The sequence below is a fragment of the Trachemys scripta genome, chromosome 8 (assembly GCF_013100865.1).
Source record: "Trachemys scripta elegans isolate TJP31775 chromosome 8, CAS_Tse_1.0, whole genome shotgun sequence".
In the NCBI taxonomy this organism is placed as follows: Eukaryota; Metazoa; Chordata; order Testudines; family Emydidae; genus Trachemys; species Trachemys scripta.
Genome location: NC_048305.1, coordinates 77,542,781 through 77,563,197, shown reverse-complemented (window position 1 = coordinate 77,563,197; position 20,417 = coordinate 77,542,781).

Here is a 20,417-nt window from a genome sequence, read left to right as displayed (position 1 = left end):
CCCACGTCTGCCAGCACCCAGATCGCCCTCGGCCTCTTCTGGGTGCTTAGGAGACAATACTGGGCGATTGGCAGAAAATAGCATACTACAACTGATAGCCATCATCATCGAGACAGTTGCATGTCTGCCCAGGTGCCCATGATTGACAGCCACTGCAGTAAAACGACGACAGATACCAGTCGTAATATACCATCTTCTACCAAAAGGCAAGGGGCTGGTGCAATGCAGCCCTACGGCTGCCAGCCCCACAGTTACAAGTCATGCTAAACCGTCTACCACCAAAAGGCAGTTAGCTGCTACTGCTATGTAGCAATGCAGTACCACGTCTGCCGGCACCCAGATGACATATGGTGACGGTGAGCTGATCTGAGCGGGCTCCATGCTTGCCGTGGTATGTTGTCTGCACAGGTAACCCAGGTAAAAAGGCACGAATCTATTGTCTGCCGGTGCGCTGACGGAGGGGGAGGGGCCTGACAACATGTACCCAGAACCCCCCGCGACACTGTTTTGCATCATTCAGGCATTGGGATCTCAACCCAGAATTCCAATGGACGGCGGAGACTGCGGGAACTGTGGGATAGCTACCCATAGTGCAATGCTCCGGAAGTCGACGCTAGCCTCGGTACTCTGGACGCAGTCCGCCGACTAGAGCACTTAGAGCATTTTATGCGGGGACACACACAATCGGCTGTATACAACCGATTTCTATAAAACCGGCTTCTATAAATTCGACCTAATTTCGTAGTGTAGACATACCCTAAGTCTGCTATAGTGATTGGCAACTAGTTAACTGACCACACTGAAAATTCAAGTTACTCTCTGTACTACCTAACATCTTACAAGCTCTTCCCAAATTTGACAAACAATTTAATTAATTACATATTGTAACCTTGTGTGCTCTGTGCTGCAAAGACTTTTTTATGTCTCAGTCAGAAGATTTTGAAGAAGGCTCTTGCTTCCTGATTCTTTTAGAGTAAATTAATTAAGCAACTAAGCCTAAGGCTATGTCTACACTACAGACCATACAGCGGCACAGCTGTGTTGCTGCAGCTGCGCTGCTGTAAGGTCTCCTGTGTAGCTGCTCCCACCAACATAGTGCTGTTCACATTGGTGCTTTTGTCGGTTAAACTTATGTTGGTCACAGGTGTGTTTTTTCACACCCCTGACTGGCAAAAGTTTTGCCAACAGAAGTGCTAGTAGACAAAGCCTTAGTCATGTTGTTGGCAAGCTTAACACTAAAAGATTATTTTTCAAACACCAGTAACTGTAAAGCTATTCCACAGTAGTGAAAGCAGGAACAATGACATTTGAACCTATTGATCTGATGGATTAAATAAACGTTATAACTAGTACGTTCCAAAGTATTAGTAAAATTAAAAAACAAATCAAAACCCCAAGACCTACCTATAACAAGTACACCTTTAGATGTGTGGCTAGATATTTGCATTTGTGGATTTCTTTGTCATATTTAGAAAAGAGAAGATATTGTTTATATTTAGAATAATTAATTAACTCAACATCCACACAAAGGGTAACGTAGCATAATTTTAAAGAGCAGGAAATATCTGTGATTGACTTTGAATTTATGAGTTTCTTACACATTTCGTATTGTATCCTGTATATCCCTGCCTAACACACTATCACACATAACACCTTGTTTGTTTCTTTTTAACGAAACTTGAATTTGAATTTATAATAAAAAATTATAGCAGGAAATTCATTTCTGTCTTCAACTGTTGTAATGAGAAGTAAGAAATAAAGTCTTTAAATCTGATTTTCTTTTACTATAATACAGCTAAATCTTATTTGTAAAAGAGGAGTTATGGTCAAGAGTCTCCACAGTTTATAACAGATTATTGTAAGCTAGTTCAATTAGACTGGAAAAAATTCCTTTGCAGAACTTGGATGCAGTTCAGATCACACTCTTAACTGTAATGGAAAGAACAGCTGTCTTGTTTGCTGGAGTTATCTACCATAGTTGTGTGCAGACAAGAGCCTACAGTACCTGCATCTTGGTCCAATGAACATATTGATGCAAAGCACAGAATGTAGGGCAGCTTCCTCTTGGGATATAGCTAGTGCTTCCTAAAGCAGCACTGTAGGCCATGAATTATACAATGCATACATATCAAACCTTAAAGAAGAAAGTATTTGAAAAGCCACATAAATAAACATATACCATGTAAATAAATTCCTTCTATGCCAAATGCACTATAATTAACTTAATTATATATTTAGAGATAATTTATTATTTGTCTCTGCATGTGGCAGCATTAGTATGAACGAGAAGGCTTTTTAGTCTGCCTGACAGTGGTAGATCTAAAAAATGTGATTTATACCATATGCAGTTGTGACAGATTGTAGTGGTACTACCAGTTTCCCTGAGAACAATTATTTAGCCTCAGCTCAGTTTCCCCCTCCTCTAACAGAGATCCTGTGAGGAAGGCCTATAAATTGGATGCTTAGAAAAGGGATGGGGGGTGGGGAGGATGCCTGTGGAAACTTAACTTAAAGTTAAGCACATGAATAAGTGTGTACAGGATAGGGACCTATGTAGCTTTCAAACAGCACTTTTCTTTTTATAAAAGCCAAGCTTGAGAATGTTTTTATTTAACACAACTGTAGAATTTCCTCCTAACTATACATTTCTGAGGAGGGCAAGCGGTATTCAGTCTAGGACCATTAACATGTTTAAAGGGCAATAGTTCACAAGCCTTCAGAGCTAGAAACAGGTACTATATACCACTGGAGAGCTAGGAATCGCCCCCTTTCCAATCACGTAAACCTTTTGTATCTAGCTCTGGAAGACTATGATATTGAACTATAAATCATGACAGAACGTGTTTAGAAAAACTATTTTAGATTATTTGTAGAGAATTAAAATGTATCTTGCACTCATGATACTAAGCACAGGGTTTTCAAGCAGAGGCACAGATACCTGAAAAATAGCATCAATAAAAATTGAGAACTGTCCCATTCCTAAAAGAGTTTGCTCTAAGAAATTCGTGTGTGGCATTAAACAAAACACAAACTGGTGTGGAAAAAAAATTGGAGCCCCAACCCCACAAAGACTTACACACATGCTTAGCTTTCCGCTTCAGTGGGACTACTCACAGTGCATATAGTTAAGCATGTACGGAAGTCTTTGCAGGGTAAGCGTCTGTGTTAGCATTCATTTGAGATGACTCACTTTATCTTTTGTAACTAAGCATCCTAAATACATGCCACTAAACTCTTTACACCAAACTACCCCCACACATTTGTCTCTTGTGTATGTTACACACATGATTTTCTCATTCAAAACATATGATCCTTTTGCCTGATGGAATGTAGAATAACATTTAATTAGGAAATAGCAGTTTGTACCAAAAAACGATCGCTAGCAATGTTAAAAAAGATATCACAGCCAGTTAGTTTGAGCCAAGTGTCAGGATTAGCTTTGCTTCATTATCCTCTTAGCATCTGAGAACTCTCAGTTCCTAATGACATCACATGTTTTTATATAATATATATATAAATAGCCCCCTTCCCTATGATACTTGCTGAGTAAAGCACGGAGTGGATGACTTGACTGAATTTTTTAGTTTTGTCAGTCTGAGTTTTTTTTACTTAATATTCATGCCGTTTTTACCATCTTATCCTATTATTTTTTTTAAATCTCTTTGACTTCTTCATCAGATTATTCACAGATTTACATCCTATAGAAGTTCATGGAACAAGTTGTTGTTTTTTTCTCTACTGAGCCAAAACATAAATCATTGCAATTGGCAGAGCCAGTGAACTATTTTCTGACAAATTTCGACATGGGGGTAATAAATCTTTTCACTTTGCCATTCTAGCAGCCCGAAGACAGCAAAAGGCAGGCCCTTTGCATTTATGGAACACTTTTTTGGTGATGAGTTACTATATCACAAAGTAGAATTTACTTTTAGTGATTTCTTATACTATCACATAGCAAAGTCTGGTAGGGCTACAAATAGCACAGAGGGGATACTTGCACCCTGTGTAGAGAGTAATAGGAATTAATTGGGGCTATATGGGTGTCTTATCTGACAGATCAGATATATGAAAAGAAGAAAGACTAGAACTAATGTGAGGGTAAGTAGAGGCCCAGAATGAAGCCATTCTGAAAACCAAAGGAGTTATCTCAACTCTCTTGATCTGATAGCCCTTCTTTATGGTCTGAGTCTATAAGGCTAAGTGGACCCCATTATTGCAGTAGGGTCAGTTAGGTGGGGAAGATCCTATACTCTAATGTCTGGATCCCCAAACACAAAATGAAAACGATAAGAAAACAAAGGAAAAGAAAAACTGATCATTAGTTTTATATTTCATATAAAGTATTTTCCGCAAGATAATAGAGTATTTACATACTCTTGTGCTTTGATCAGTCTGTAAAGGTTGCTATATTACCCCTATAAAGCTGACTACTTATATAATATGCTATATTCGACTGGAAGTGCATCAACTATGCTAGTGATTATGAACCCATAAATTTGGTTCTTCTTTAATTGTAAGAATATTTGTAAAATGAAGAGCTGCAAATATTCTGAAACTAGTAATGCCAGCTCCCCCGAGACTGATATAATATCAATGGCCCCAAAACATCCAATGAAATAGATGGATGAAAATTAGATGCTTTTCAGTGCATGGTCTTGTTTGTAAGACAAATGCTCACAATGATCTACCTACAGGCATGAATAATAAGTAAATAAAAAATAACTGCTAAAATAAGTAACCAATACTGTTATCAAGTATCTATCATGCTGATAGATCAAGATACAGTCCAGATAATAGAAGACTCCACAAGAGCCCAGCTTGTAGATCACTGACTGTGGTTTTATGAAAAAAGAAATTGCAAAACATTGAAAGAGCAAACACACATCTAATAAAAGCAAATAAGGCAACAATGATCAAATAAAAACACTCTGATTAGATCTTTTCTTACCAAAATGGCTTTGAGCTTCCATCTCCATTTAGACAGGCATGTATATGCTAAAACAGCAATAGATTTAAAGAAGGCAGACTTTAGCAACATCAGGGAGTTGTAGATAAGATCCCATGGGAAGCAAGTCTAAGGGGAAAAACAGTTCAAGAGAGTTGGCAGTTTTTCAAAGAGATGGTATTAGGGGCACAAGAGCAAACTATCCCACTGCGTAGGAAAGATAGGAAATATGGCAAGAGACCACCTGGATTAACCAGGAAATCTTCCTTGATCTGAAACTCAAAAGAGTCCTACAAAAAGTGGAAACTAGGTCAAATTACAAAGGATGAATATAAACAAATAACACAAGTATGTAGGGATAAAATTAGAAAGGCCAAGGCACAAACCAAGATTAAACTACCTAGAGACATGAAGGGTAACAAGAAAACATTCTACAAATACATTAGAAGCAAGAGGAAGACCAAGGACAGGGTACGCCCATTACTCAATGAGAGGGGAAAAACAATAACAGAAAATGTGGAAATGACAAGTGCTAAATGATTCTCTTGTTTTAGTCTTCACCAAAAAGGTTAGTAGCTATTGGACATCTAAGATAGTGAATGCCAGTGAAAATGAGGTAGGATCAGAAGCTAAAATAGGGAAAGAACAAACTAAAAATTACTTAGACCAGTTAGATGTCTTCAAGTCACCAGGGCCTGAAATACATCCTAGACCAGTGGTTTTCAACCAGTGGTCAGGGGACCCCTGGGGGGCCACAAGCAGGTTTCAGGGGTCCACCAAGCAGGACCAGTGTTAGACTTGCTGGGGCCCAGGTCAGAAATCTGAAGTCCTACTGCATAGGGAAAAACAACCAAATGGAGCTACTGTAAGGTGGCTGCATAACTGGTTGGAAAACTGTTCCCAGAGAGTAGTTATGAGTGGGTCACAGTCAAGCTGGAAGGACATAACGAGTGGGTCCTGTAGGGATCGGTTCTGGGTCTGGTTCTGTTCAATATCTTCATCAATGATTTAGATAATGGCATAGAGAGTACTATAAAGTTTGCGGATGATACCAAGCTGGGAGGGGTTGAAAGTGCTTTGGAGGATAGGACTAAAATTCAAAATGATCTGGACAAACTGGAGAAATGGTCTGAAGTAAATAGGATGAAATTCAATAAGGACAAATGCAAAGTACTCCACTTAGGAAGGAACAATCAGCTGCACACATACAGAATGGGAAATGACTGCCTCGGAAGGAGTACTGTGGAAAGGGATCTGGGGGTCATAGTGGATCACAAGCTAACTGTGAGTCAACAGGGTAACACTGTTGCAAAAAAAGTGAACATCGTTCCGGGATGTATTAGTAGGAGTGTTGTAAGCAAGACACAAGAAGTAATTCTTCCGCTCTCCTCTGCGCTGATTAGGCCTCAACTGGAGTATTGTGTCCAGTCCTGGGTGTGATATTTCAGGAAAGAAGTGGACAAATTGGAGAAAGTCCAGAGCAGAGCAACAAAAATGATTAAAGGTCTAGAAAACATGACCTATGAGAGAAGATTGAAAAAATTGGAGTTGGTTAATCTGGAGAAGAGAAGACTGAGAGGGGACATGATAACAGTTTTCAAGTATATAAAAGGTTGTTATAAGGAGGAGGAAGAAAAATTGTTCTCCTTAACCTCTGAGGACGGGAGATGAAGCAATGGGCTTAAATTGCAGCAAGGGCGGTTTAGGATGAACATTAGGAAAAACTTCCTAACTGTCAGGGTAGTTAAGCACTGGAATAACTTACCTAGGGAGGTTGTGGAATCTCTATTATTGGAGATTTTTAAGATCAGGTTAGACAAATACCTGTCAGGGATGGTCTAGATAATGCTTGATCTGCTATGAGTGCAGGGGACTGGACTAGATGACCTCTCAAGGTCCCTTCCAGTCCTATGATTCTATAATTCTGTGATATTTGACATAGCTTATTGAAATGAAGCCTAAGAGCTGATGAGCTGGGAGGCCACACTGGTAGTTTTTTTAGCACTTTTTGTGAAGGATAAAGGCATATGCATGCTGGAAGGTGCATCAATTTGAAAACACTGAAGTGTTGATGCTAAGTACTGTAGATGTGTTTCTTAAGGAGTTTTATTAATGTTATTTTTGTCAGTAAATGACATTCACTGAGTGAGGGAGGCCATTTAAGGGGCAATTTCTTAAACAAATTTGTTTAGTCCTCTTCCTAATTAAAAATAAATACAACCACAGTATATGAAACATTTAAATAAAATCTAGAATATTATACTACATTATAAATTATATTATAGGAGTCAGATAAGTCAAGATTTTGTATTACTAAGTATCCTACAGTCTTATATTGGACACTGAAGTTTCTTAATCTGGATTCAACCTATAGCTAGATATGGGTTTATAACCTTTTGTAAATACAGTATATTATATAAGATTGTAATTGCCTCTTTTTGCTAGATAGTTAAAGTTTTTGTTAGAATTTAGATTACAACTTTGGCTATCTGCCAAAGGAGCATCATCTAGCTTGGGCCCAATATTTTATTTTTGTATTTTGTATTTTATTTTGTAAAGGGTTTTACAAAACCTAAAGGTTTTAAGGAAATTATTCTTTAAAAATACAATTTTTAGTTTGGGTGTAAGCAACTTACTTGCAGTGTTTGTAGCTTAAACATTATAGTCTTATGGCTAGTTCTTAAGAACCAGGAACTGAAACTAACCAAACAAAATTGAGGGCAAGAAAGCTATTTTCTATGTCCAAGTTGAGTTAAATGCAAATAGCAAGAAAGGGTAAGGGAAAGAAAGAGATGAGCCCAAATGAAAAGCCTGGATCTCAATAAGAATGCATTAAAGTATATTTTCCTTTCTTGTACACTAGAAAATTGTTCCAAATATTTGCAGATAAAGTGTTAGGATTTAAACTGCAATTTTGTAGAGTCATAGTTGTAATGATCAAGCTCTTCTAAAGTGTCATGTGCAGCCTTCTGGACCTGCAGGGCTGCCATAGTCAACAAATATTTGTTTTGTGTTGAAAGTTACTAAGAGAAGGAAAATTCCCCTTTCTGAGCCTAGCTTGGTTAGAGGCTGCGTTAGAAGTTGTCTTGGTAAATCTTTGACAAAGACACCAGTGTTAGCAAATGACAATAGTGTGCTGGCATCACCAGATGAAAAGCCTTGGAGTAGTGGAGTGTAATCCTCATCCTCAGTACCGAACAGTGGCGCCATGGCGCTGGGCCCACAGTCCAAGGGGGCCCCAGCCTGGCCCGCTCTTCTCCGCTCCCCGCTCTCTCCTGCGGGGGCAGAAGCTTGGTGCTGCCGGCTCCTGGGGCTCTGTCCGCCAGCAGCCAATCTCCCCCCTCCCACACCTCTTCCCCCAGCATGTTACGTTCCTGCCCCTCCCTGCCACCGATCAGCTGTTTGCTGGCAGGTGGGAGGGGGAAGAGTGGCGCCTCAGCACGCTCGCTCTGTGGAGGAGAAGAGGCGGGGGCAGGGCCTTGGGGAAGAGGCTGGAATCGGGGCATTCCCCCCTCCAGCCCCCTGCCATGAGCACCCCCACGACCCCAGTCCACACCCCCAGCCCTCTGCCCTGACCCCTGTACCCCCTCACATACCCCCAGCCCCCTGCCCTGATCCCTGCACCTTCTCACACCTCCCCAGCTCCCTGCCCTGACTCCTGCACCCCCCCACATCCCCACCTTGAGCACCAAACGGGAGCTTCTGCACCCCCTCCCATTCCCACCTCAACCCCTCACACCAAACAGGAGCTGCCCCAGGTAAGCGCTCCACACCCCAACCTCCTGCCCCAACCCTGAGCCCCCTCCCTCACCCTAGCTCCTGGCCAGACCCCTCACCTCAATGTTTATTTACATTTTTTTTATAAAGCGCTCTTATCCAAAGCGCTTTACAATCGTTAGCTAACGGTACAAACAATATTTGGAAAGATCATTAAGTGGTCCGTCGAGACCCTCTGCGATTTTCAAGTGTTCTGTGAAAAAATAAGTTAGACTACAAAAACAATCAATGTACTTCACTTTATTTTCATTTACTTGCTATTACTTATAGGAGGAGAATGAAGAAAAAAAGAATGGAAAACGGGAGAAGGGGGAGATAAGAGAGAATGTTCTTTTTCTTGGCTGGGTCCCAAGGAGGGGCCCCAAAAATGAAGCTGCGCACGGAGGGGGGGAGGGGGGCACTATCTCTAAATCCAGCACTGGCTGTCACATCACCTGGGCTGGGGATACTGTGTTGACTGATCCCCACAGTCTCCAACCTACCTGGGCAGTACAGCAGACCTGGCCCTGCCCACTAGTTCCTCTCTGCTCCCTTGCTTCCCTCCCCCGCCCCCAAGGCTTTTCTGGCAGCCCTGTTGCCAGGTATGCAGTTTTAGACTGGAAACACCAGTAGAAAACGGAACCTGAGTGTCCAGTTAGCAGTGCTGACTGGAAACTAAAAGTCTGGTTATAGGAGTCATCACATTAGCCTCCGCTCCTCCCACTCCCAACACCCATCCCAGAGGGCTGCAAGAGAACCTGTCCTACTGCTGCGGGAGGAGGGGCAGCTCAGTGCAGAGAGAGATGAAGAGAATGGGCTAGAACCAGGTAGGTACCCGCTCTATGTGGGCGGGGGGGCGGGATCCTGTTTACCCCCTCCCCAGCCCTGCTGCGCTTGCAATTTTCCCCTAGCCCCTCCCTTGCTCCGGGGACCAACCCTAGCTCCCACCCCACTGTGCGTTTGCCCCCGGCCCCTTTTACAATCATTCCCCGGGGGGGCCATAAATATGTTTAGCGCTGGGCCCACAAAAAGTTAATCCGGCCCTGCTCATCCTTCACCAGCATTTAAAGAACAGCTGATGACTGTGGAAAACATTCTGTTTAGAAAAAGCACTGCAGTGCTTATTCTACAATATACCATATCTGTTTGTATTTCCTTTTCCTCTCATTACTCAGAACACTTCCTTGCGCCTGACTTTCCAATTGCTGGCTGCTGCTCTATTTCAAACCTTCCCTTTCTCCGTACACTCCTTCAAAATATCTTTATTTCTTATCTTTCTCACCATCTCTCCACACAAGATCCTTAAGTGTTGTCAATGTGGGTTTTCCTCTGGCCACAGCATGGAAACTACTCTCCTCTATGTAGTTAACTTCTTTCTTTCTTCTTTCATCCACCTTGACCTTAGTGCAGCTGTCAGCTACTCCACCTCTTAATGATAGGTACCACTTTTACTCAGTCTTTTGACAACTTCAGTGTCTTCTTTCTATTCCACTTCTTTATCTGTCTTGACTAAGTAAGCTTCATGATCCAGATCCTAACTGTCTCAAAGATTATCATGATTTTAATGGGAAAGACGAGTATCCTTTTATAGTTCATTCATTCTCTCCTTCCCTAATTCAGACTGTAACTGTGGCATCAGCATTGCTGAATTTCCTTTCAACCCCCACATCTCATGTGTAATATTTTAGGGAGGTGCCATCACCTCCCTAAAATATGGCTCATGTATTCCACTGCCTCAGGTCTAAGTCTGCTGAAATCCTCATCCAGGCCTTCATCTCTTCCTGCCTTGTCTAGTCCAGCTTCTTTTTTTTTTTTTTTAGTATACCCTCAAGTGTCAGTTTTCTAAACTCCACCAAGCTCATAAAGTGGATATCTGCAGATTTGCAGGGCTCTACACACAATCACACCACACTTGGCAAAAAAGCCAAGTTGTTGCAGCATCTGCACCTCTCTTCATCTGTCTTCTTCCTTGCTTATACATCTTTAATTTCTCTTTCCCTCTGTTATTTATTATTTTAACTTTATAACTGTTATGTAATTCAAAGTGTTTTGCTTTAACTAGTAAAATAGTTTATATCAAAGATGCTATACAAATAATATTGTATTGTATTATTATTAGAGACAGGGATAGACCCAAACATTGCACTTTGGGACAAGCTCTAATTATTATTGTATTGACATGCTTTGTGTATTATTTTGAAAGTATATCAGTACCTGTTGCTTCTTCTATCATTCCCCCCTCTCCCTTCACTCCCTCCCGCACACACACACCTTTGAAGTAGTAATCCTCTTTCTGACATAATGATCAGTTGGGAGGATTCAAGTAATTATTTTTAAACCACTGAGTTGTAAAGAATATTTCTAAAAAGCCCCCTTCAAGATGCTGCATGGAAGTCACATTCTTTGGAGGACAGTACATTTAGGACATCAAAGCAAAAGGTAACAAAGGAACAATTAAGCCAAAATTAAAGTTACATCCATGTTTTTGATGGAGCTGGCACTTTTTACTGTTGAACCAGAGTGAGACTAATGCTTGCTGAAGTGTGTAAATATAGCTGGTTTGAAACCCAGCCACAGCCTTGATTCAGCAAAGAACTTAAGCATATGCTTACATGTATCCTCTCCAGCAAAGTACTTAATTACATGCTTAAGTCCCATTAATTTAAATGGGATTTAAATATATACTTCACTGAAATGGGGCCCAAATCAGTATATTCCTCCACCTAAAGGGCAGTTTGAGTCATGGTACAATCCTCTTATCTACTCATCTTGCAGATTAACCCCCCCCCACACACACACACACACACACACTCTCTCTCTCTCTCTCTCTCTCACTGTCTTTCTGGATTAGTATGTAATTGCAACCTCTGACTAAGAGCTTTGATGGCCACAACACACTACTCTAACAGGAGTGTGATTTGAATACAGGAAGATGCATCTGGATGTGACAGTTTCTGTCAAAAAGTCATTTAAAATGACAAATACTCTGGTTATTACCAGCAGGATGGAACAGATGGCCAGGCAGGAAATATAGGACCCAGTTATTAAATATACTGTACCATTGTTTTTAGCTACTTTATGAGTCACAAACTGCATAAACAGTGTTTAATCTCTTTTAGGGGAATGTAACCTTCTGCCATGGTGCCCAATATATGCATCCTACATAGGAAATCCCATGCTTATCAGGGTTGGATGCAATGTAGTTGTAGTCATATCAGTCCCAGGATATTAGAGAATCAAGATGGGTGAGGTAATATCTTTAATTGGACCAACTTATGTTAATGAGAGAAACAAGCATGAAGTGGTCCAAGATATTATCTCACCCACCTTGCCAGATTGAAGACAGTTTTAAACACTGACTTAACTTCATGCTTCATCTATCATATGGTTCCACTTGTCACTAAAGAGGAATTAAAAATTGATATAGACTACATCCATAAAAAGCACCATCAGACAACAGATGCATAGAGGTGTCCTTACCAAGTACCATGTATGCTATAGAGTCGTTTATATTTTTCAGGGCCTCTGCCCTTTAATAGGGCAAAAACCGATGCTGTCGTGCTGCTATCTCTATCTTGTTTGCATTCACTTCGTCACAAACAGTCACAGAAAATGGGAAACAACACAGAGTGAAAGAGGAAAAGGAAAATACATATCTCTCAAAAGCCCTGCATAATGCAGGATGTCCTAAATTTGGGCTGTCTTTCTGTTCATGCCCCATGGTTCACTTCCAAAGTGAATTAAGATAAACCAAATTAAGGCCACTTTAATTCTGAATAACAGTTCACACAGGGATTTAATGTGGTTTAATTAATCCACTTCAAATTCAGACCTTTAGGTCTTATCTACTCTTGAAATGCTACTGTGGCACAGCACCACTGCTGCAGTTACACTGCTGTAGTGCTTCAGTGTAGATACTACCAATGCTGACAGGGGGGGTCTTCCTGTCAATGTAAGTAATCCACCTCCCTGAGAGATGGTAACTAGGTTGATGGAAGAATTCTTCCATTGACGTAGGGGCATGTTTACACTACAAACTTAAGTTGACCTATGTTAGGTCGACTTACATCCATCCCAGTAATTGTGGTACGTGTCCTTACCAGGAGTGCTTTCTCCGACCTAAGAGGCTCTCAGCTTCACACGCAGCTCCCTACTGGGAGCTGGCTCCACCCCCCACCCACAAGATCCCCATTCCCTTGGGCTCTCAGCTCCCTGCTGGAGCTGTGAAATTGACAAGAATGAAAGCCAACAGATGATGTAAATAACTTGCAGTGTCTACACGGACATTGCATCGCCCTAACTACACCGACATAAGGTGGAGTTATTATGTTGGTGTTGTAGGGCACTTACATCATCAGGAGCAAAGCTGTAACGTGTACTCTGACATAATTAGGTTGCCGTAAACTGCCTTACGTCGACCTAACTCTTTAGTGTAGACTAAGCCTAGTACAGTATACAGTGGGGGGGGGGGGGTTAGGGCAGCTTAACTGTGCCACTTGGTGGATTTTTCACACCCCTGAGCTATGTAGTTAAGATGACTTAACTTTCTAGTGTAAACCAGGCCTTAGTTAGTTCACATTAATTTTCTTGGCTATCCTTCTGTAGACAAGCCTTACATTTCTCATTGCATTGCAACTAACAAAGCAACAGCTGATCATCCTGGCCCCATATGCCTAATAGTGGCTCCTTCCATATTACCAGGGCTGCTCTGGTCTCTTCTTTTCCAAATGACTGGAATTAAGGCACAGGATTAATATGACTAGGCTTTGGAGTCTCAGAATTTGAAACCGTGCAGATTAGCCAATTCAGTGGTGAGAATCTTGACTATTTGATTTTAGTCTGTAATATCCAAGGCTCTGGAATTGTCGTCATGCAAGCAGAGACTACACTGATCTTCCCAAGCAACGGATGCTGGATAAAACTTTTCTGCTTGCCACAATCCTTAGATGAACTAATTAAGAATCCTTATGCAAGCTTGATGCTGTTCTAAAAGCTATTGGCAGAATGACTTATTTGCCTATATAGTGCCACAACATTTTGGCAGGTCCATCCACATGTGGATTCAGTTGTAAGTTCCTATATATCCAGTAGAGGTCAGTGTTGCTCTAAAATATCCTTTCAAGATAGGTTTAAATCAGAATCTATGTGATATGCAATTTCAGGAATTACAAAAGGAGACACAGAAACTTAGTATCAGATTTCCAATTGGGACTATACCAATTGGGAAAGCCCAAAGGATTGTAAGTAAAGTATTTGTGAACCTATAGTGTTGAGGTGCCACATTTCAAGATGCTTCAAATCAGAGCCAGTGGCCCTAGTAGAAATATCAGTGGTATTTTTAGATTACAGTTGTCAGAAGGGCTCCATGGGCCTCTCAGGATGATCAGCTGATTCTATATTGTTTCAGCCAGACCATGCAGCTGTTGTCTTCTGGGTCAGAAAATGGGATGGGGAGAAGCAGAAACCAGGCCAGAAAAAACATTGCTACCATAGCTTTGTCAGAGATGCACATGGTGATCATCGGAAGAAGTTATCTATCAGGCAAATTCTTCATTCAAGAGGATTGGCTCAGGGCTTGTTTATGGTGTGTGTGTGTGTGGGGGGGGTACACATAAGGTAACACACAGTATGCAAGCCACACCAACAGCATGCAAATGAAACACCTGTTCCATCTTTCAATTTGCATCCTGTATACACACAGTGGTAGCTTTACTGCCTGCCAAGCATGTGGTGTTCTCAGACAGTATCTCAGCCTGCATCCTAGGATTTATTTTTTTCCCTGTGAATTGTAGGATGCAAAGCAGAAGCCAGGCGGGTTCAAAATTTTAAAAAAATCCCACTTTCTTTGCCCATGTTTCCTTTCTGGGTGGGCTAGCACCCTTTTTGAATTGCTGTTGTTGGCCAGCATGGACCCAACAGTGCTCCATACCACTATGTGGCAACTGCAAATAGGAAAAGGCTACTTGGGCTGTATTTCAGCACTCAAATTTTCAGCTTTGATCTTCGCCCACTGCACCACTCAGCAGATGATGTGGCAACAGCTCCTCCAGCATCAGTAGATTCAGCAGCAGAGAAAGTGGGATGAGGACAATGAAAAAGAGAGGGACACAAAGCAGTTGATGCTAGAGGATTGGTTCATAGAGCAGCTTCCCAACATGTAGTGCCATTTCTGGGCTTGCAAAACCAGTGTGGATTGGTGGGAAAGGATTCTTCTGCAGACCTAGGATGACCGAGAATTTCAAGATGGGGAAAGCAACCTTATTTGAGAGATGTGCTGAGCTAGCCCTGGAGCTGCAGTGGAAGGGTACCAACATGCAATGCCCTATATCCATGGAGAAGTGGGTCACCACTGCCATCTGGAAGCTGGCCATCCTCAAATGCTACTGGTCCATAGTCAACCAGTTTGGCATGGGGAGATCAACTGCTGGGCCATTTTCATGCAGCTGTGTCACACAATGGAAGAGGTACTGTCACCCGGGGTTATAAAGCTTGGTAATGCTCAGAAGATTATTGGGGTGTGGATGCCCTGGCTCCGTCCATCAGGGGGTGGGTGAAGGAGTCTCCCTGTTCATGTGGGAGGGAGGCCACGCCCCCTTGCTACATCCATATGCCTCACTAACTGTTTTAGAGACTCCCACATTCATTGCATTGCAACAGTGGTTGCAGCAAAGAGCATCATGTCATCAGACCTAGATTTTTCTTTTTCTCCCTGCAGACATGGAGAAAGTGTAGAGAAAAATAGATAGGTTCTGCAATAATTGTCAGTTCTTTTCCTGTAAGAATGTGTGTTATAGGCATTTATACCTGAGCAGGGAGCAATCATTTTTGTATCTTTATGTTCATACAATGTCCATATGTGTATGTGAGGGGGTGAGTTAGTCTGCTGCAGGGAACCCTAGGGAGAAGACTGGCTTCCCAGAGGGCTACAGAGAGACCAGCCCCTGGGGAAGAGCAGGTGCTAGCAGGGTCCCGGGAGCTAGGGAGAGCTCCTGACAGGCTGCCAGGACTTACAGGCTCGAGGCCCTGGGAAGAAGGCAAAGGAGCTGGAGCCAGAGGCAGGAGCAGAAGGAACTGAGGCTGTGGGGAAGTGGTCGAGGAAATAGAGACAGTGATCTGGACGGAAGAGGCAGCAGGAAGCTGCTGTTTGCAGAGTCCCTGGGCCAGGGCCCAGAGTAGTGGGTGGGCCTGTCCCCCCACCCCCCCACTAGCTGCTGAAGGAGTGGCCTGGCTGTGGACTGCCAAGCTGCTGCGAGGAGTGTCTGGGCTCTTGTTGGAGGAGTCCCCTGGAAGTGGGGGAAACCGGATGGTGACACAGCTGGAGGGCTGTGCCACAAAGCAGATGCCGAGCAACAGGGTAGAGGCCGCGGCTGCACCATGTTACCAGCTGCCATTTAGAGATGGCAAATGGCAGTTGAGAAGGGGTTTCACTGGGCAGGAGAGGGGAAAGGAAAATAGGTAGATGAACATGTGTCCTTTGTTGTGTGGTCCTGAAAATGGTTGATGGTCAGGTCTTTAGCATGTGACAGAGGCCAATTGCCGGGGCAGGGGAGCTGCCATCTTGGAAATGTGTACTGGGGACTGTGATCGGTGTCGGTCGGTCCACCGACCCGCTAGGGGCCAGTGGAGAGCTACAACGTCACTGGCCGGCCTGAGTTACGCCTCTGCCACTGGGGAATTAGCGGCGGGAAGAGCGCTAGCCAGTGTCTGGAACGCGCCCCTCAGGCAGGGGAGCGCCAGCAAAGGTCCATAGCGTGCCCCTCAGGCAGCGGGAGCGCCGGCAAAGGTCCGTAGCGTGCCCCTCAGGCAGCGGGAGCACCGGCAAAGGTCCGTAGCGCGCCCCTCAGGCAGCGGGAGCACCGGCAAAGGTCAGTAGCGCGCCCTTCAGGCAGGGGGAGTGCCGTCAAAGGTCAGTAGCGTGCCCCTCAGGCAGGGGAGCGCTGTTGGGGTTATGGTCCCGACGTGGGTTGGCCAGGTAGGGGAACGCAGGCCCACCCTACACCACTGCGTTCCAGCCCAGGGCCCTGACAGTGTCAGGACGAGGGTCCCGCCACTGAGTCCGTGGGGTCTTTCCACTATATAGACTCACCGCGGTGCAGTTCTGTCCCTGGGCTACTTCCTACCTGATTGCTCGTCCGAATCCCTCTGGTCCCGCCAGTTCGTTGGGGTAGTTAGCGGTTGACAGCTCCAGCTCCCCCTCTGGCTCAGGCTCCTCCAGCTCCTCGGTTGCTGGTAGCTCCAGCTCCCCCTCCGGCTCCTCCAGTCCCTCGGGGTACTCGGCAGCGGGCAGTCCTGGCAGCTCCAGTCCTTCCTCCAGGTGAGGTTTCCACTGGTCCAGGGCCTCCCCTGGCATGGCAGCAGGGTCTGAAGGGAGCAGCCTCTGCGTCTCCCTCCCTGCCTGAGCTAAGGGCCCCGCCCTTTATACTTCCCGTTCCACCCTTCCCCTTCCGGGGGTTGGAGTGAGCTTGGCCTGGCCCCGGCCTCTCAGGCTGAGAGAGCGGCCCTTTACCCTCAGGTTCGGAGGGCAGCCACCCTGGGTCCCTAGAGGGACTGAACAGACAGCGTGGGCCATAGGAGGGAGGGAGGTGGGGGCTGGAGACTCAGGATCTTACGCCTAAAATGGCTGCGTCACCCGGAACAGAAGCTAGCATGGCAGGTATCGGGTTCTCTTTCAACCTGGCTGGCATCCAGATCCTGAGTCCCAAACCTGGCTAGCATCTGGGTTCTCAGTCCCAAACCTGGCTGCAATCCGGGTCCTGAGTCCCAAAGAGAATCTGGTTGTCATGGGACAGCTCCTCATTGGTCTTTCCATCATCTAGTAATTCTTGCTGGTTGTCCTCGGGGCGGGGGGAGGAGTGGGCAGCAGCATCCACAACATTTCTGGGTTAGATGGTGTGTAATTGTGCAAAATCCTGTCCAGTTCCTCACAAAAGGAACAGGTCACATGTCTACTGCTGGATTTTTTTCCCCCGTTCATCCCCAGTTTAAATGTAGGTCCTCCTGAGTTGCTTGGTCTTTATCCAGCACTGGAATGGGGAGCCACATATTGATCTCTCTGGCACTGTGAAGAAAGCTCAGTTAGCAACAGTTTGCAGTAGGTTCAGAGAACCAGCAACCTGAGCAGTGGATGGCTTTTCTCCAAAACAGAGGTTCTCAAACTGGTCCGTGAACCACCAGTGGTCCATGAGCTCCAGTCAGGTGGTCCGTGGATAGTTCCCTCTAAGGTGCATGCCTGGGTGGCCGCACACAAGAGAATGAAGGACCACCCACCTAATTAGTGGAGGTGCCTGGACCCTGGAGAAGATGCACATGTAAGGTGAGGTGGTGGCCTTGGGGGGAATAGAGGGTAGGTGGGAGGGGGCAGTGGGGTGAGAAGAAGGGGTGGAGGGAATTTGGGCCATGCAGGACTTCTTTCCAGCCTCAGTTCTGTGACTGCTGTGGTGGGGGAGATGCCCGCCTCCTTTCCAGCCCCAGCTCGGTGGCTGCTGCAGGGGGAGGACCCCCCTCTTTCCCAGCCCCAGTTCGGGGGCTGCCACAGCGGGGGAGAGAGGGCACATCCATCGCATTAGAAAGGTAAGACTACTAATTTTAAAATAAGTTGTGTGCTTTTATTTGTAGAACAAAAACATTAATTATTAGTAAGGTTTTTTTTATATAGCACTTTTATCAAAAGCGCTTTACAATAGTTAGCTAACGGTACAAACAATATTTGGAAAGATCATTAAGTGGTCCGCCAAGACCTTCAGCAATTTTCAAGTGGCCCGCGAAAAAAAAATTGATGTTGCTTACCAGAATTCAGGCAGATTTGTAACTACTTTCATAGTGTCCAAACACCAATCTAGAAAAGCTTTGTCTGATGGCATGGCTTATGAGAAGTGAACTCTTAAACACTTCGGATTATCATGTTGTAGCCAGCTATCTCCAATGCATATTATGTAGTGTGGAGAACTTTTATTGAGGCAGTGCTACACTAGGAAGGTTGGGAGAAATTCATTTCTAGTGTAACACCATTGCAACATGAAGTTATATGAACACAATGAATATGGCCTGTTAAATGTAAGACTATAGGTGCACAAATGAAGACATGTTGATTCTTTCAGTGGGTGGCTAACAAATTATTCTCTTTGGACACCGTTAATCTTCATCCGTTTGACTTTTCCAAGGTGCAATTGATGCGTTGAGTGATCCTCCTATGCTTTTCCTTCTGTTAAGTCAGTAATAGAACAGATAACTGCTAAATCTAGCAGGTTGGCTCCTATGAGTTGTTAATGTGGCTGTTATGCAGCTTTTGAGGTATCAGATTCAGTTTTATGATTTAATCTGATACATTTCCTTTAATTTTTAGCGCAACAGAATGTTTGTCATAACTATTCCTAGTTTTGAAATTTAACAGGATATTAACTCATGTTCTTTGGGCTCTAATCCTGTTGCTGACAATGAGACAATGTGGCAGATCCTGGATATAGCTCATGCTTTAACATTTAGCAGAATTAAAAATTATATGATAAGGAGATATTTTATTTTGTTTACACGAGGGACAATAGTTCTCTTACAACTGAATAGATTAAATCATGTATCAGGAAAGCACAGACACAGCAGAGGATTTATCTTTCTGATGGAAATCAAGATGCAATCAGCAGAGGAGATAGGAATGTCATGAGCCAAATGGCAATTGTTTTTTAAAGGAGAAATTTGCCAGCCAGCTATCTAGTGCTTGCCAGGAATTAAGAAGAATTCTGAATTCAGTAACTGGAGACAATTCCATTCAATCTTCTTTGTTGACATGACAGTAATCACTTAAATGATTTAGAGTAATGCTAATCAGAGTCCATACCCTGCAGGTTAAAGGGATACTATGGATTTAAAACAACAGTAACTTTGTAAACATTTCCTTCCCTAGGTTACTAATAACATTTTAGATTATTAAAAATAATAATTAAAGAAGAAATTTGCATTTCATTGTTTATGATGTTTGTTTACAGTTTGTATTTCTCTCAGCTTGGACAATGAAGTCAGTTTCACTTTTGTTTTGAGTCTATTTTATTTTCAGGATCTCAGTGCTGTGATGTTTGGGTTGCAAGGGAGTGTGTATTTTTATAAATAACTGTTTTAGTTGGAACTAAAAACAAAATTATCTTTTTAGGATTTGCATGTACTCATTTTCACAAAATCTAGAGTTTGTGCCATTTGATTTATGCCGTTCTCTCGTGTTCTGAACAGAAAAGGAAAGTTTGGTGCTTTTCTGAAAAAAACATTTGATCCACTTTTTTGGAAGCCAACCTGATTGTTGGATAAATGGCTTTTTATAGTGGAATGGGTATAAAGAGTAATATTGTATTGTAAATTTAGTTTCAAATGAATCTCTGTTAAAGAGCTGCTAAGAGTGAAAGCTGGGCATAAAAATTCTGCCAACAGATTGGGCTGTCTGTCTGAGTCACTAGGAGGCAGGAGCATTCCTGTCCCAGATTAGAAGAGCTAGATGCAGAAATCTAAGTAGGAATAAAAAAAACTAATTTCAGTCTTTAATGGACAGAGGCAGAGGGGAAGCTGCTCTTTGCAATCATGTTTGAAAGGAAAGTTTATACTGTCAGTTATAGAAAGAGGAAGTGAAGATGGAAATTCAAATAAATATGTGGATATATATTTAAAGAATTGTTCATATTAGTGAACCTTTTAATTTTATTCTAGGGTTCCCATTAGAATTTGAATTGGCATGGAA